We start from the raw sequence: 4,893 nt of genomic DNA on the forward strand, positions 1-4,893 counted from the left end.
GGTTGCTGTGAGCTAGGCTAATGCCACGGCACTCACTCTAGCCTGGGCAAAAGAGTGAGACTCTGTCTCGAAAAAAAAAAAAAAAAAGAATTTTTTGTTCCCATGGATTTTCAATTAGTTTGAAGCCAATAGAGAGGATGGCTTTGTTATGTTTCAGGTGGTCAGATAGTACAGGCCTACCTTGCTTTATTGCATTTTCCTTTATTGCACTTTGCAGATATTGTGTTTTATTACAGATTGAAGGTTTGTGGCAACCCTGAGTCGAGCAAATCTTTTGGTACCATTTTTCCACCAGCGTATGCTCATTTCATGTCTCTGTGTCACATTGTGGTAATTCTTGCAATATTTAAAAACTTTTTCATTATTACAATATCTGTTATGGTGGTCTGTAGTTAGTCATCTTTGATGTTACCATTGTTTTGGGTACTACAAACAGTGCCCATATAAGACAGCAAACTTAATTGATAAATGTTGTCTGTGTTCTGATTGCTCCACCAATCAGCTGCTTTCCTATCTCTCTCCCTCTCCTTGGGTGGAAACATGACAATTCCCTGAGACACAACAAGATTAAAATTAGGCCAATTAATAACTCGATAATGACCTCTAAGTGTTCAAGTGAAAGGAAGAGTTGCATGTCCTTCACTTTAAATCGAAAGCTAGGAATGATTAAGCTTAGTGAGGAAGGCATGTAGAAAGTCAAGACAAGCTGAAAGCCAGGCTTCTTGTGTCAAACAGTTAGCCACCTTGTGAGAGCAAAGAAAAAGTTCTTGAAGAAAATTAAAAGTGCTTCAGTGAACACATGAATGATAAGAAAGTGACTCAGCCTTATTGCTGATTGGGAGAGTCTTAGTGGTCTGGATAGAAGATCAAACTAACCACAACATTCCCTTAAGCAAAAGCCTCATTTAGAGCAAGGCCCTGACTCTCTCCAATTCTATGAATGCTAAGAAAGGTCAAGAAGCTGCAGAAAAAAAGTCTGAAGCTAGCAGAGGTTGGTTCATGAGGTTTAAGGAAGGAAGCTCTCTTCATAACACAAAAGCACAACGTAAAGCAGCAAGTGCTGATGGAGAAGCTGCATCAAGGTATCCAGAAGATCTAGCTAAGATCACTGATGAAGGTGGTTACACAAAACAACAGATTTCCAATGTAGATGAAACAACCTTCTGTTGGAAGAAGATGCCATCTAGGACTTTCACAGCTAGAGAAGAGAAGTCAATGGCTAGATTCAAAGCTTCAAAGGACAGGCTGACTCTCATATTAGGGGCTAATGCAGCTGGTGACTTTAAATTGAAGCCAAGGCTTTTTTGCCATTCCCCAAATCCTAGCGTCCTTAAGAATTATGCTAAATCTACTCTGCCTCTGCTCTATCAATGGAACAACAAAGCCTGGGTGATAGTACATCTGTTTACAGTATGGTTTACTGAATATTTTTATTCAGTTGAGACCTACTGCTCAGAAAAAAGATTCTTTTCAAAATATTACTGCTCATTGACAATGAACCTGGTCATTCAAGAGCTCTAATAGAGATATATGTTATTTTCATGCCTATTAACACATCCATTCTATAGCCCATGAATCAAGGAATAATTCCAATTTTCAGGTCTTTTTATTTAATAAATATATTTCATGAGGCTATAGTTGCCATAGATAGTGATTTCCCTGGTGGATCTGGGCAAAGTACATTGTAACCTTCTGGAAAGGATTCACCATCCCTAGATGCCATTAAGAACATTTGCAATTCACGGAAGGAGGTCAAAGTAGCAACATTAATAGGAATTTGGAAGAAGTTGATTCCAATCCCCACAGATGACTTTGAGAGGTTCAAGACTTCACTGGAGGAAGTAGCTGCAGATGTGGTAAAAACAACAAGAGAACCAGAATTAGAAAGTGAGCCTGAAGATGCGACTGAATTGCTGCAATCTCATGATCAAACTTGAATGGATTAGGATTAGGGAAGAGCAAAGAAAGTGGATTCTTGATATGGAATCTACTCCTAAATGAAAATGCTATGAACATTGTTGAAATGATAAGCAAGAATTTAGAATATTACATAAACTTAGTTGATACAGCAGTGGCAGGATTGGGGAAGACTGACTCCAATTTTTCTTTTAAATTTATTTTAAGATGGGGTCTTGTTATGTTGCCCAGGTTTGACTTAAACTCCTGGGCTCAAGCAATCCTCCCACCTCAGCCTCCTGAGTAGCTGAGATTTAACTCTAATTTTGAAAGATGTGCTACTGTGGGTAAAATGCTATTAAACAGCATCATATGGTACAGAGACATCGTTCATGAAAGGAAGAGTCCACTGATGTCTTATTTTAAGAAATTGCCACAGCCACCCCACCCTTCAGCAACCATTATTCTGATTCAGCAGCCGTCAACATCAAGGAAAGACCCTCCACCAGCAAAAAGATTAGGACATGCTGCAGGCTCAGATAATCATTAGCATTTTTTAGGGATAAAATATTTTAAAAACAAGGTCTGTACATTGTTTTTAAACATAATGTTATTACATACTTAAACTAAAGTATAGCATAAATATAACTTTTATATGCACTAGGAAACCAAAAAATTTGTGTGGCTTGCTCTATTGTGATATTGTCTTTATTGTGATAATTTGGAACCAAACGTGCAACATTTCCAAGGTATGCCAGTACTTTATCTAGTGCATTTAGAGATTCGCCAGTTCCTAAGGATATCAAGAATTCAGAGTCTTGCACTGGGCACCACAGTGGAGAAAAAAAAGATATTTGCTTTGAGTTGGTGATACAGTTGGCCCTCCATATCTGCATTTGTGGATGTGGAATCTCCGGATACAGAGGGCCTCCTATCTACAATTGGTTGAATCTAAGTGACTTGTGATAGGCAGATTTTTGTATGTGAGGAGGTCCTGGAACCAATCCCCCAAAGCCTAGGAGGGCCTAATATACATGAATGTCTTTAAGAATACTGGCTTTGGAGTAAGGCAGATCACTGAGTTTGAATCCCAGCTCTGCAATGGACTGGTTGTCGTAATCTTGGATGAATTATTTAACTCCTCCATACCTCAGTTTTCTCAATTATAAAAAGGGGATAATAGCAACACCTTGTTGGGTCGACATGTGAATTAAATACACAAATATGTGTAAAAGCATTAACTTAGTTCCCAACACATGGCAGGTGATAAAGAAAGGTAAGTTGTTACTATTTTTTTGGGGGGGGGCGGAGAGCAGAGTCTCACTCTGTTTCCCAGGCTAGAGTGCTGTGGCATCAGTGTAGCTCACAGCAACCTCAAACTCCTGGGCTCAAGTGATCCTTCTGCCTCAGCCTCCCGAGTAGCTGGGATTACAGGCATGCGTCACCATGCTCGGCTAATTTTTTCTATATATTTTCAGTTGTCCAGCTAATTTCTTTCTACTTTTTTAGCAGAGACGGGGTCTCGCTCTTGTTCAGGCTGGTCTCGAACTCCTGAGCTCAAATGATTCATCTGCCTCAGCCTCCCAGAGTGCTAGGATTACAGGCATGAGCCACTGCACCCGGCCTGTTACTATTATTATTACATTCTTTCTGGGGAGATAGATCCCATAGGGAAAGAACTTGAAAATAGAGATGATAATATACAATGAGTATCATGGGAAGAGCTGTACACGTTGGAGTGATAAAACAACTGCCAAGCTAATGCAAAACATGTTTTTATTACTTCCCAAACCCTATTGCATAATCTCAGGTGGGTGTCCAGATGATTCCAGGCTGTGAATCTAAATCCATAAATTTCTTGGAATTCATCACTTGAGATCCAAATAAAAACATTAGATTGGGCAAAGTCCTAGACAGAAATGCCAGTTTTTGTGGTGGGACCTGGTTTATACCTAAGTGATTGCAAATTTTCCTTGACAGCTTGTAGTGGGAGTGACTCTTCTGCAACATTCCAAAGGAAATATTTTCCAGACAGTCTTACTACTTGCCTTTGGAGTAGGCCACCACCTACATATTTTAATTTTAGAGGACTCTGCTTCAGGTTTCATTTTTCCCAGATGTCTGATGTCTAAAACCTTACCAGGTATTTACTTTACCTTAGTAAACTTTTTTTCTATCCCCTGTTGAAAAGCAAATATCCCTGGAGGAGAGAGGGGAGTCAAGGTTCAATACTATGCTGGCCAACCTCTACTCTGCTCCTCACTGTGCACTGTGGCTACTATACTATAACCTATACTATAACCCAACCCTTCACTCTAGACTGTCTTGCTTGGTTGGGTCTCTGTTTCTTGTTGCCGTATCTAATCCTTAGTCTTGTTTATAAATTCCTCCAGGGTAGGAATTATGTCAAAAGACTTTGTAGAATCTTGGTTCACTTTGACCTTTACTACTCCTGCTATGGTTTGAATGTCCCCTTTAAAACTCATGTTTAAATTTAATTGCCGCTCTAACAGTATTAAAAGGTGGGAACTTTAAAAGGTGATTAAGTCACCAGGGCTTTGCTTTCAAGAACATATTAATACCATTATTGCAGTAGTGGTTAGTTATTTTGGGAGTTTGGTTCATTTTCTCCCTTCTTCCCCCCTTCTCTCCCATGTGATGCCTTCCCCCATGCTTTGATGCAGCAAGAAGTCCCTCATTCTTGGACTTTTCAGCCTTCAGAACTGTGAGCCAAATAAATATCTTTTCTTTTTTGAGGACTGAACTCTGATCTTTTTCTTTGCCCCCACCCAAACAAAATTCCTTTCTAAGGGGGCCTGTTGAGTCATGCTTCAACAGGTTTTTATGATGTTGTTTACTTCCCAACCTGATTCTGGTATAGCATCACGTCAAAGATAGAAGACACTTAAACATTCCTTTCAGCTGATTCCTCATCTTTTGGACAAAATCTAACTCTTTCAGCCAATTGTCAACTAAAGAATCCCTAAATCGGCCGGG

Source organism: Propithecus coquereli, unplaced genomic scaffold, assembly GCF_000956105.1.
Source record: "Propithecus coquereli isolate 6110/MARCELLA unplaced genomic scaffold, Pcoq_1.0 Scaffold43, whole genome shotgun sequence".
NCBI classification, from domain to species: domain Eukaryota; kingdom Metazoa; phylum Chordata; class Mammalia; order Primates; family Indriidae; genus Propithecus; species Propithecus coquereli.